This window comes from Gorilla gorilla, chromosome 1, assembly GCF_029281585.2.
Source record: "Gorilla gorilla gorilla isolate KB3781 chromosome 1, NHGRI_mGorGor1-v2.1_pri, whole genome shotgun sequence".
NCBI lineage: Eukaryota > Metazoa > Chordata > Mammalia > Primates > Hominidae > Gorilla > Gorilla gorilla.
Window position 1 is genome coordinate 32,551,738 of NC_073224.2, and position 13,856 is coordinate 32,565,593.

The window sequence follows — 13,856 nt, forward strand, 5'->3', positions numbered from 1 at the left end:
CCTAGCCTCATGTCTAGCAAAGTAGATGCTGAATATTTATTGACTAAATGAATTGCAATGTAGCTACTTAGAATAACCATAATTATTTGTTATTACAAATAATATTGCAATACAACTTTTGCCTGTATATCATCTTGATTACATTGTGAGCCTCTTATGAAAGATTCCTGCTTTATTCATTTTAGATTCTTTTTTACTATGGAAATTCTTTCTGCTCTCTCATAACTAGTATGTATTCAATCAGTTCTTTCTTCATAAATAAATGTAGAAATTATTATTCCTTTATCCATCGACTTTACTTGAAGGAAAATAAGGCCATTACAAAGGAAACTTTTTAAAAAGCCTATCAAAAAGTTTAAGGAAGAAAACTAAGTTGTGCCACTCCAAGTTGAGCAAAAATAATCTGCCATTTTGCAGAAAGAAAAACAAACAAAAAAAAGAAAACTTTTGAGATCACTTTCTAGATATAATGTGGATAAAAATTGTGACAAGATGAAGTATTCAAGAATGTGACCACTAAACAGAGCCCTGTTGGAAACTCTTTTAATTTTTATCCTTGGACATATCTTGAGAGGTCAGTAGCCTACCAGGTGACCAGAGACGGCGTTTCCTCCCTGTCAATGCTTGGTACATTCACTTTGCCTCAAATGTGGCAAACATCTCAGATTTATTCCTTGATGTCTCAATTTTAGCATGAACTCCTGAGGCCATTCTAGTTACAAATTGACAAGCATGAAGATTAAGCAATATCTGTTTAAAAAAAAAATAGACTTCATCATACTAAAACTCCTTTTAATGTTATGCCCTAGCAGGACTTTTTGATGTAGTACCACCCCTTATCAAAATAACCTTGGAGTCCAATTTATCCCTTTCTTTATCATGATTAAGGAAATTGCCATATAGGTTGATGGAATGATAATTAAACATTTGGCTGGAACTTGTGCCTGTGAATCAATTCAAAATGAAAAAAATATTGAGTATCTACTATGCACACAGCCAGAACCAGATATCACTGGTCCCTCATTGTTTGTACTCTAGCTGGAGACACAGACATTGAAGCAGGGAATTTCAGTGTCATGTGGTATTAGTCTAAGGTATACATGTGGTGCCATAATAGCTCTTAGAAGGAGTATCTCATCCAGATATGATCAGGGAGATCTTTGTACAGCTGCATATCAAATGCCATAAAAGGAATCTTAATCTTGTTTTACTTTTTCCAGAAGAGTTTGTATCTTCAGAATAGCTTACATTTAAGAATTGTCATCACACTTGCTGATTTTTGTTTGTTTAAAATATTAATTCTTGCTTGCATCAATATATCCTATGTCTAATTTATACTGGCATTCACATAACAAAGCCATCTCTGGGCTCCAGATTATGAGAGTTCCATGCTGCTAAAAACATATCTGTTAAGACCAGTTTTGTCCCTTAATAACTAAACTTTAGTGTATGAGGACCAAGATTGATCTAATTTAATCTCCAGAGTAATTGTGATAGCAAGTATCTGGTGCATCACAATTTTTGAACTGGCAAAGTCTGAATTTATGCGATGAATTAAATTTGACATAGACAAACCACTAATGTTCATAGTGCAGATTTAGTAAACGTAGGTAAACACATAAGAAAAGGGAGGTCACATCTAGTTGATGCCAACTTTTGATATGGCAAGTCTAGAGAAAATATTGGCTATTGGAGATAAAAAAAAAACACTGACTACCAAAATTACGTGGCCCACTAGTATTGAGCATTCGCTCTACCGTGGTTCAACAGGGCAATTATAGTAATTTACCATATGTATTGGCTTAGACGTCTTTCTTCACTGCTAGACTGAGAGCTCCTTGCGAATTAGGATCAAGTCTTTGTGTCTTAATGCCTAATAGAGTAACACAACTTTGGTATATAATTCAGATTTAATCAACATTATATATTTAATTGGTTGGTTCAACAATTAAAATCACTAATCATTATGCAAATGTGAATAGCTGAGGGAAGACAGCTATCTTTGATTTGTACACTCTTTGTATCCAGAGCACCTAAAACATTTAATATGCTTCTATTGAATGAATTAGTATGGTCACTCATGTATATTGGAAAAGACATGGTCTTTACAGATAAAACTCTATTGACAGAGTGAGCATCCTGTAGCTATCTTCAAGATGCTCAGGACTGCAGGCAGTACTTACAGAGACTGCTTGATTCATATGTTCATATCTTGGTTAGAGAAGAACGGAGGCCTGGTGTAGTGGGTCGCACTTGTAATCCCAACAATTTGGGAGGCCAAGGTAGGAGGATCACTTGAGGCCAGGAGTTCAAGAACAGCCTGAGCAACATAGTGAGAACTCCTCTTTCCAAAAAAGGAAAGAAACTCCCCCATTCCCTCAGTTTGAGTATCTAGGTGAGCATGGTGGTGCAAACCTATAGTCCCAGCTACTCGGGGGTCTGAGGTGGGAGGATCACTTGAACCTAGAAGGTCGAGGTTACAGAGAGCCGTGATCATGCCACTACACTCTAGCCTGGGTGACACAGCGAGGCTCTGTCCCATAACAAAAAAAGAAAGCTTCTTTTCTTTTCTGGGTATTCCCTTTGCTTGCTCACTCTGGTCGTGAGGAATGATCTTCAGTAATAAGCAGTGAAAAGTATATCTTGCATGAGCAGAAGAATAAGAAATAGATTTTTTTCCAGACTCCAAATCAATTTTACTTATTTATTCTAACCATAGTTTACTTATTTATGATGGAATTTTATTTGTACGTCAAGATGTATCCTGCCAGGAATAGAGCTATGTAAGAAAGAAAGAAAAAAAAAATCCCAACCACCACAACACTGGCAAAAAAACACATTTTCACAGGTTAGCAATAAAGCAAAATATTTTTCATTCTTGCCTCAAATTTTTGGCACAACCAAGGGACGATTTTCTTGAGTAAAAGGGAAGAGCAAAGAAGAAAATGGTGATATGAGAGTGGACTGATCTTAAACACTGGAAAGGGATGAATATTGCTAGATGCTGTTCAGAGGCCTGATTGCTTGCTTTCTGTATCTGCTTTTTCTTTTTCACTGAAAGGCATATTTTTCTATCCATCAAGTTTTATAATTTTCTGCCAACTATTTCACTGGAACAAGCTTTCCCTTTAATTTAACAGTGCACATATTACTGTACTGTACCCACAAAAACTTATTCTGAGATAGTGCTTATAAGATGCATGTCTTCAAGACTCAAGATAAACAGAAATATAGTATATGCAATTTGGAACCAAGTAGCTCTCATTTATTTATTAGCAAGTACATTGGTGGCATAGTCATTTCACCAGAAGGTCATATTCAATGAATTAAACATCTCCAGGTTCTGACAACCACATAAACTAAGGATTACTGAGAAAAATAAAATGTCACTGATTTTTCTGGCTCATTGGATCTTCTGTATGGCTTTACCCATTAGCTGGGGCTCTAAAAAGTATTCATCTTCATTTTCCCATCATTGCCAGACCCATGGACTTTGTGGCATTTGCCATAGCACACACAAAAAATGAAGGTTTAAAGGGGATTTAAAAAGAGAGAAAAATTCTTAATCATGCTTTCATAACTTTTGGTGAACAGTTGGTTTAAATGTCCAAATAACTTCTTTCAAAAGGATAATATCAAAGCACATGCAAAAAATAAAAGTCTAAATAAAGCACAATAAATTATTTCACTGCTGAGGTATTAGATTTCAAAGAGAGAAGAGAGTACACATAAGGATATTAGAGTGGACTATATTGGATCTTTGGGAATTGCTGTCAGATATTGATGAAAACAGAGAGACTGTAGGAGATCAGATAAAAGAGAGAAATGATTACATTTGGAAGAACAATGTGAAATACGTGGCCAACAGAGATTTCAAATGTAAGCTAATAGCAATCCACGAAAGAACAAAGTTGGAGCAAGTCCCACATCTCTAACCACATTTACAATCATTCAGCATCTGTAAAAATTTTTATGTAGCATTTTTCCTCATTTCAAAATTTGCAAAATACATATTTAATAGGTTTAGCATGTCAGTCAGTAATTTTGTCCACAGGCAGTGAAAAGGATTTGTGTTTTTTGAAAATGAGTTGGGTTTTGGTGATGCTACCCTTTCAGTCTGCCCCAGCCAGCTGCAATCATGGCGGCTTCACAGCCCAGAGGTACTGTAAACAATGGTGTTCTGTGCATTTCACTATCCACGCTGGTGAGAAAACACAGCATCTTAGGCTTTCATCTCCTTTCTTCTGAGTTTCACACCCCCTCAACCTGGAACAGAGAGAGTCCATGTTCAAATTGCTTGCTTTCTTCCTTTCCTTATCAAACAATCACCAAAGAGAACATGATGTGAGAAAGGTGTTCCCAAAACATGTTTTCCTGTCTGATAGGAACACTTTAAACAGTATATTCTAAATGATCAAAGATTACTCAAACTGAAACAAAATTTGGTAAGAAAAATTTAAAAGCCAGCTGAGACAGTAACTGAGAAGTTGAGCTGGGTCGGCCAGTTCACAGTCAAGGTTGTCGGGTACACCTGGTACTGAAAGACCCCTTTGCAATCTCCTTTTATTAAGGTAACTTGAAGTGGTCACAGCACGAATAGCAGTCTGGTTTATTTCAATCATACAGATGTCACTTCATGACATGACGCAAGACTTTCAAATGGCCTCAGTTCTATTCTCTACTTTTTTCGTGTCTATAGTTGTCTGTACTTGCCTAGGGGAGAAATTAAAGAAACTGAGAGAGAGAAAAAAAGATAGTAGATGTCAAAGGCATGCTAGCGGGGAATCCTGACTCCATAGATCCTATCCCTTTTATATCTTAGGATCTATTACAGCAGAGATTTCCTTTCAGGTTGGGGCATGAGCACCTCAATTAGTAGCTGCTTTCACATTGGAAACCTTTCCTATCTTTGTGGGCAATGTCAATTTAAAAGGAAATTTTTAGGGGAAAACTTCTCAGAGCGCCCCAAACTCCATTCTCATTCATGAGCTCTAAAGCGGTTTGATTTCACAACCTTATTTGGTGGTGTGTACACAGGGGTTCAGAAAGGTTTTCTACCCAGTTCATTCATCTGACATCTGTAACAGCTCTGTATTTCTATGTATGTGATTCTCTATTCCAGAGGCATATAACAGAACACTATGCCTTGCAGCTGAATTACAAAAAGAATTCAACATATTTGGTATTCCATGGAGAGTTCTCTTAGTGGAGATAGTTCAGGAAGGGGTTTATTTTCTTAATTTGCTTTCTCAGTTATAAAATCTTCCCAATTTCACTGGAAGCAGAAAACATATCTAACAGTAGTCCTGCATTATTAGAGAATTCACATCTGTTGGTACTTTCGAACAATATCCCTGGGACAGATTTTTGAATTTGTTTCAATCTTGATTACAGTCTACACAATGAACAAAACATATTTCTATACAACGGCAAATCCTAAGTGGAAATAATATTGTTTTAGTTTGGGAAAAATGATTTTTTCAAGTAAAGCTATCCACTTGGTATTGTGAGGGGAAAAAAATGGTACTAGAGAGAATTAATTTCTTCCTCATAACAAGTTACATTTTCATCTGAAATGATTTAGGTGGCATAATGGTAAAGATATGAGCAAAATAATTTTTAGTTACAATTTCTTGCTGTTCTATAATGGCTTGATGTCACAGCTCATTGGGCGTTTTCCTTCCCCATGTCTTTCATCGTATTTTAGTTTCTAAGGAATGTAATAAATTTAGTATTGTAGTTAAATGAAGATGCTCTGAAGTTAGACAGCCTCGGTTTCAGTCCTTGAGTAATCCCTTGGCAACTTGTATGAACTTAGCAAGTCACTCAACTTTCTTGAGCCTCAGTTTACTCATCTATAAAATTGTGACAATATTTCTGGCATAAAATCAATCTAAAATGCAGATAATTACATCCAAAGTGTTTTACTCACTGCCAATGATAAGGTAATTGCATTATATTTACGGTTATATTGGCAACTTTTTTAATGTTTTTATAATAAGCGAGTGATTTTTCTGCTGCCTTTAGTAATCATGATAAGAAAACCTATAAAACTTTGTAAAATGTGGATACCCCTTTCTTCTTCCCCTCAGGACAAGACCCTTAGCTTTCCAGCACATGGTTGCTGCTCATAAACTCTTCAAATCTAAGTTTATTATCATGAAACTATTATTGTAATAAGTCAAATTCCAAAGAAAAACAATGTCAGTAGATATCACTAAATATATTATCAAACAATATAAAACATAGGCCTAACCAAACAAGCGTCCTCAGTCTTTGAAGAAATGCCTGTAGGTTGACCTGTAAAGTTAATTTCATATCAGTGACTCCTCTAAGAAAAATAAAAATAGAGAAACAGCATCCCTGCTGCTTAGTTTTGATGAACCTCATGGGATGGAGATGTTTTCAGCTGTAAGAGGTTTTTCAAGTGCGTGTTTCCAGTTGGTTTCTTATGATTAAATTGTGTGGTTTTATTCACTTTGAGGATGTGATAGATGAAAATATTCAGCTTTCATAAGCTCATAGGTATCAGTTATCTATTGCTATGAAAAAAAACTACCCCAAAACTTAATGACTTAAAGTAGTAACCATTTTATTTGCTCATATTTGGGCTAGGCTCAGCTGGGAAGTTCTTCTGCTTATATCATGTAGGGTCACTTCTAAAGCTGCAGTTAGCAGTTATCCAGTGGCTAAATTGGGGCTTTATGGGCTAACTTGGCTTCAAAGATGTCTCTAGAGTTGTGGTCACTATCAGCGGGGCCACATGTCTCCAAGAGAATAGTCTGGATGGGTAGCCAGTTTCCAAGAGTGCAGGAGCAAAAGCTGCAAGGCCTCTTGAGACTTAGGATCACATCCCATCACTTCTGCTGCATTCTATTGGTCAATGAAAGTCAGCTGGATAAGCCTAGAGGCATGCATACTTAGAGGAGAATTATAGTAGCTATGTTGCAAATAATCTACCATATCACATAAAAACTTTATAAAAATAAATCATGTCATGTATAATTTCTACTTACCATCCTGATTCTTTTAGATGACTTTTTCTTTTAAACTATATACTGTATGAGAGGTGCTAGAGATACAAAAGAAAAAAGACACAGCTCTTACTCTAGGGGATTTTATATCTGATAGAAAAGATAAAAAATAAATAGACTTCCTAGATGGTTAGTGGCTCAACAACCATGTGATGTGGTTAGTTGTGTTCAGCTGAACTGCTGAATCTGGTGAGGCATTCCAGAAATGTGTGTCATTCATCACAAAATGGACTGAGCAAGAAAGTTTATGTGTGTTGTTTGTAAACCCAACCCCATTGCAACAAAATTATAGAATCAAGTAAGTCAAGATACATTTCTTGCTGAAATTGTATCAGTGACAATGTCATCACACTTGAATGACAGCACAGTTTTTAGGTCCCTTTTTAGAGGCAGATTAGGGTAGTAGTTAAGAGCTTGGCTGTCTAAAAAATAGCCTAGTGTCTCAGTGTCCTCACTGTAAAATAAAGGCTTTATAATCTAACTCACTTACTTATACTTTAGAACAGAGAACAAAATGCAAAGTGTGTAAAAATCATCTTCTTCAGATATAAAAGCATTATTTTATAACTAATGAAAAACATAAACCCTCTTCAGAAATGTTTGAGCGAAGATTCAGAATTTGAACGTACTCAGGTACCCAGAGTTTCTCTCTTTTACCTCCTAATATTCAAGAATCTTGAACAAACAAACGAGAAGGTGGTAGAGATAGTATACTGATTCAAATTAGGAATCCATTTTCTCTACCTGAAACTTGATTAGCTGAACACAATACGAGGCAAAAAGTGTGTATTTGTTATGTATGTATTTACTACTGATAGCAAATGACTCTTGATTCTCTTTCTGATAGAAACTGTTTTCTTATAGTGGTCATTTTTTAAATTCCTAACTCTCCAAGAGGTATTAAGCATGGAAGAAAGATACCCATTTGATGTGCCCTACGGTGCAGCTCTGTCAATCCAGAGATAGGCACCAAAATTCGTGACATCAGAATAGAGGTAATATTTCAGTGTTTTCAGCAAAGATATGCCAAGAGCCTTGTATTTAGGGACATATTTCCAATTTAAGAAGTTAGTTTTTATCTACTCAAAAGTTATGATGTAGCACAAATTAAATAATGAAACACCTCTCTTCATTTATGGACACTACCAGCCGATGCCAGAAAATTCTTGTAGCTCACAATGCCTGACTCCAGGTTGTGATTTTTGGACTTTAGTTGGTTATGTCATCACTTGAGCATTATTTAAATATGTTTCTCCTTTTAATTCAATTTCCTGTTTTGTTTTCTCAAAACCATAAATCATCTCTTAAGAAATTTTACAAAATGCATATTGTTCTCCCATGAGACCTGTGCTGCTCCTCAGCTGGGCATCGCCTGCCAAAGGACATGTTTTTTGAAAAGTTTTCCTTTTATTGGTTTTGCATAATGGTTGCAACAATTCTCAAGTAATGAAAAAAGAATGAAGAATGCATGTCCTTTCCAGTACATAGCCACAATGTTAATGTTAAGGCGAAGCAAAACAAAACAAAAACCCACCCTAAAAGTGGTCTTGGACACCCAGCCCTCCTCTCAGCTCCCTTATTTGGATTCAAGATGTTTCCTATCTTTTCTCCTCTTTTTCAAAATAAACTATTTATGCTCAAAGAAAATCTGTCATCTAGGACATCTGTGATAATGTTCTTGTGGTCTGGGTTGGACCCTTGCTCCACTACCAACTAGTATAAAATTAATGGGGGACATGACTTAACCTTTCTGGGCTTATATTTGTCTCATTCGTAAACTAGGAATAATGGAGTTTACTTCACTATATTGTTTTGAAGATTAAGTAAGAGAAGGCATATAACAGTGCCTCACATACTGTGAATTGAAGCTACATATATTAATATATCTATTGTCTAATATAAGAATAAAAACACCATTCTCTGCCCCCACTGCATAGTTAACAGGCAATGTATATGAATAAAACTGAGTCTTAACTCATTTTGGTATCTACTGTGGCACATAAGAGACACTAATTATTGTCTGCAGAATTTTTTTACTGTCAACACATGTAACATTGTACATAGCAGCAGCCTATTGTATAAGTCAGTAAACTACAGCCTGTGGGCCAAATTTGGACTACTGTCTATTTTTATAAGTAAAGTTTTATTATGACAGAGCCACGCCCTTTTGTTTAAGCATTGTTTATGCTGTTTTGTGCTACAATGAAGAGTTCAGTATTTTCAACAGAGACCCTTTTATTGCCCACAAGGCCAAAAATAGTTACTATCTGGTCTTGGCCCTTCACAGAAAAATTTGCCATCCTTTGACCTACAAAATTGAGTTCCTGTTTACTCTTGCCTCAGGACAGGGTTTCCTGAAGAACTCCTTTGTTCAGGTGTTATGGACTTCTTTGAGGAGTATGTTTTAATGTGATTGCTCCATTTTCCCCCAGAAGATATTGGTGTACTGATTTTTTTTTAAAAAAAAAAGAAGAAAAAGAAACTGATTTCATTAAAAATGAAAAAGAATGGGTGCTTATGAGGTACAGAGACACGCTGCTAGCCACAGTGGGAACTTTGAACAGATCAGCAAAGGATACTATAATGGAGGCGATGAACCAGGGGCTCTGGTCTCAGCCCCTCCACACCGACTTTCAGTATACTGACAGCAGTGTTGTCACCACAAGCTGATGAATGAATACTAGTTTTGTTTTCATCTCCAGCCTTTCCCTGGGCCTGTGTGTCTACTTAAGCCTCATGAATAATGCTACCACTTACAGATACTGGACAACAATGTGACAAAAACAGACTGATTCATGGAAACATGGATTAAAGACTATTTCCATTATTCATTCGACACCATGGCTAACACCCTTGCTTTTGCAGAATAGTATATACATGTGCCCCTAATTCTCCACGGTCACACTTTAGGTGCTGTAGCACATGGCGCAGCTGCGATTTGCTGACCCTAAGGGGAGCTAAAGTAATTAATAATTGACTTGGGGTTCTCTCTTCTCTATCTGGCAGCTACTCACACTGTACTTACTGCACAAAAGAGGCCAAATTGGCATGGCTTTCAACTGTCTCTGCAAAATCCATTTGGATCCATTCCTACAACTGTGATCTACTATCAACCTGGGGGGCAAAGGAGAAATCAGCCCCAGGAGCGTGGAAACCACTATACTTAAAACTATATCCTTTGCTTATTTATTTCAAGTAAAAGGCCACACAGACACAGAAAATTAGAAGGCTCGTGAAACAAGATTTAAGTTCCATTCTGGTTACAGGGTCCTCCCTGATGTTCAATCCTAGAGGCTATACCTCCCACTCTTGAAGAATTTCCAAACCTTCCAGGCCCAGGAGAGTTTTCCATGTTGAAAGATTGCAGGATGGGACCCCATAACAATCCCCCAAAAGTTCAGGCTGAAATTACGTGCAGGCCAAGTCTGTATGATGCAGCCCTCTGTAATTGTTGGGTCTCTTCCAGAAGGCTCTCAACACATGGGACTCCGATGAAGTTCAGCATGTGGAAAGGGCTGAAGCTTGAAGCCTGTGTATTTGTAATGGAAACACAGCAGTGACCCCATGATCCAGGTCTGTATCTGTGCTGCCATAAAATGTGTTTCTCCAAACAGAGCAGCAGGAGTGCCAGTGAGGGGTGGGAGCAGGGAGGTTCTGGAAAGACTCCCTCAGGTAGGGAGGTAGCAGGGCCTCCTAATAAAAAACCATGCACTTAGGGAGTGCTATGTAGTTTGCAAAGTACTCTCACATTTAAGATTCTCAGGATAAGCCTCTGAAGTGGGTAAGACAAGCATTCTTTTCCTTCTTCAACACGTGAAGCAACTGAAACAGAAAAGCCAGATGACTTTCTCAAGGTTTATTAGAGACTTTGCCAGAATCAGATCTAACATCGTTTGACACCCAGCTCAATATTGATCTATGTTCCTATGTGACTACCTAAACTGGGATAAATATTCTAACATACTATTAAAAATGAGCAGCTATCATTAGAACAGAGAATTAATCACGAATCAGGTTCACCTCTGATACGGTCAGGCTTTGTGTCTTCACCCAAATCTCATCTTGAATGGCAATTCCCATAATCCCCAGGTGTTGAAGGAAAAACCTAGTGGGAGGTGATTGGATGATGGGGGCGATATCCGCCATGCTGTTCTTGTGATAGTGAGTGAGTTTTCATGAGATCTAATGGTTGTATAAGTGTTTGACACTTTTCCTTTGCTCATTCCTTTCTCTCCTGCTGCCATGTGAAGATGGTGCCTGCTTTCCCTTCCTCCATAATTTTAAGTTTCCTGAGACCTCCCCAGCCATGAGAAACCATGAGTCAATTAAACCTCTTTCCTTTATAAATTACCTGGTCTTGTGTAGTATCTTTATAGCAATGTGAAATTGTACTTATACAGAAAATTGGTACTGAGGTAGTGGGGCACTGCTATAAAGATACTTGAAAATGTGGAAGCAACTTTGGAACTGGGTAATGGGCAGATGTTGCAACAGTTTGGAGGGCTCAGAAGAAGACAGGAAGATGTGGGAAAGTTTGGAACTTCCTACAGACTTGTTTGAATGGTTTTGACCAAAATGCCAATAGTGATGTGGACAATGAAGTTCAGGCTAAGGTGGTATCACATGGAAATAAAGAACTTATTGGCAACTGGAGCAATGGTCCCTCTTGCTACACTTTAGCAAGGAGACTAGTGGCATTTCGCCCCTGCCCTAGAGATCTGTTGAAGTTCAAACTTGAGAAGATGATCTGAAAATGGAACTTATGTTTACAAGAGAAGCAGAGCATAAACGTTTGGAAAACTTGTATCCTGAGAATGTGATAGAAAAGAAAAACCAATTTTCTGGGGAGAAATTCAAGCCAGCTGCAGAAATTTGCATAAGTAATGAAGAGCCAAATGTTAATCATCAAGACAATGGGGAAAATGTCTCCAGGGAATGTTAGAGAGCTTAGTGGTAGCCCCTCCCATCACAGGCCCAGAGGCCTCAGAGGACAAATGGTTTTGTGGGCCAGGCCCAGGGACCCCGCTGCTATGTACAGCCTCTGGACTTGGTGCCCTGTGTCCCAGCCATGGCTAAAGGGGTCAAGGTACAGCTTGGACCATTGCTTCAGAGGGTGCAAGCCCCAAGCTTTGATGACGTCCACATGGTATTGGGCCTGTGGGTACATAGAAGTCAAGAATTGAGGTTTGAGAACCTCTGCCTAGATTTCAGATGTATGAAAATGTCTGGATGTCCAGACAGAGGTGTGCTACAGGGGCAGAGCCCTCATGGAGAACCTCTGCTAGGGCAGTACAGAAGGGAAATGTGGGGTTGGAACCCCCACACAGAGTCCCCACTGGGGCACTGCCTAATGGACCTGTGAGAAGAGGGCCACTATCCTCCAGACCCCAGAATGGTAGATCTACTGACAGGTTGCACCATGCACCTGGAAAACCACAGGCACTCAATGCTAGCCTGTGAAGAGCTGTCCAAGGCTGTGGGAGCCCAGCCATTGCATCAGTGTGCCCCAGATATGAGACATAGACTCAAAGGAGATCATTTTGGAGTCTGAAGATTTAATGACTACCATGCTGGGTTTTGGACTTATATGAAGCCTATAGCCCCTTTGGTTTGGCCAATGTCTCCATTTGGAATAAAAGCATTACCCAGTGCTGGTACCCCCATTTTATCCTGCAAGTAACTAGCTTGCTTTTGATTTTACAGGCTCAAAGGAAGAAGGGACTTGCCTTGTCTCAGATAAGACTTTGGACTTAGACTTTGGATTAATGCTGGGATGAAATAAGACTTAGGGGGACTGCAGGGAAGGCATGATTGGTTTTGAAATGTAAAAGGGACATGAGATTTGGGAGGGGCCTGGGGCAGAATGATATGGTTAGGCTTTGTGTTCCCACCCAAATCACATCTTGAATTGTAATCCCCGTAATCCCCAGGTGTTGAAGGAGGAACCTGATTGGAGGTGATTGGATCATGGGGTCAGTTTCCCCCATGCTGTTCTTATGATAGTGAGTGAGTTCTCAGGAGATCTGATGGTTTTATAAGTGTTTGGCAAGTTCCTCCTTCACTCATTCTTCTTTCTCCTAGTGCCTTGTGAGGAAGGTGCCTGCTTCCCTTTCTGCCATGATTGAAAGTTTCCTGAGGCCTCCCCAGCCTTGCAGAACTGTGAGTCAATTAAACTTCTTCCCTCTATAAATTACCCAGTCTCGGATAGTATCTTTATAGCAGTGTGATATTGGACTGATACACCCTTCCCACCCAAACCCAAACCTCAAAGAAAATAAGTTTGGAGATGCAGATGCATTGCATTGTTTTTAAAACTGAGGATCAGGACCCACTAAGAGACCATGACATACTCTGATGACAGAGTGAGAGGAGTACAGATAATACTTGTCATTCTCAAGGATTATATTAATAAATACCTTGAGAACATAAAGCTTCTTTCAGGAAATACAATCTAGTATAATTAAATGTTTTAAATGGTCCCTTCAAACCTTGTGTGGGAATGATTATCTTTACTGATGAGTCTGCAGCAGAGCTAATTAGGCACTGCTAACCAGAAGTTCTGCCATAGCCATCAGTCAGGGTTCAAAAAGCTGTGAGTTGCCTAAGAGGACTCACACACTTCCATTAAGACATCAGTGAATAGGATAAAGTTTACACTAAATGTGAAGCCCAAGAGAAAGGTTATTTGGTTAGAGGCACAGATGTGGCTCTTCCTGGCACACACACCTGCAGAGTCTTTCCATCAGTCATGCAAGAAAGTTCCTTGTGACTGAGTTCATCCAATGCACAGCACGTCCCACTGCCAGCTCCTCCCACTGCTCC

General features: G+C 38.5%; 1 long non-coding RNA gene across 1 annotated transcript in view; it reads right to left on the reverse strand.

The window, feature by feature from the left end:
- Positions 1–3,243: 3,243 nt before the first annotated feature.
- The window catches only part of LOC109027659 (uncharacterized), a 211,703-nt gene continuing 201,090 nt past the window's right edge, over positions 3,244–13,856 (reverse strand). The window contains exons 5-6 of the long non-coding RNA XR_008677456.2: positions 7,017–7,072; positions 3,244–4,266 (exon numbers count right to left, since the gene is read on the reverse strand). This is a non-coding gene — a long non-coding RNA (uncharacterized lncRNA). The remainder of the gene's footprint in view (positions 4,267–7,016; positions 7,073–13,856) is intronic.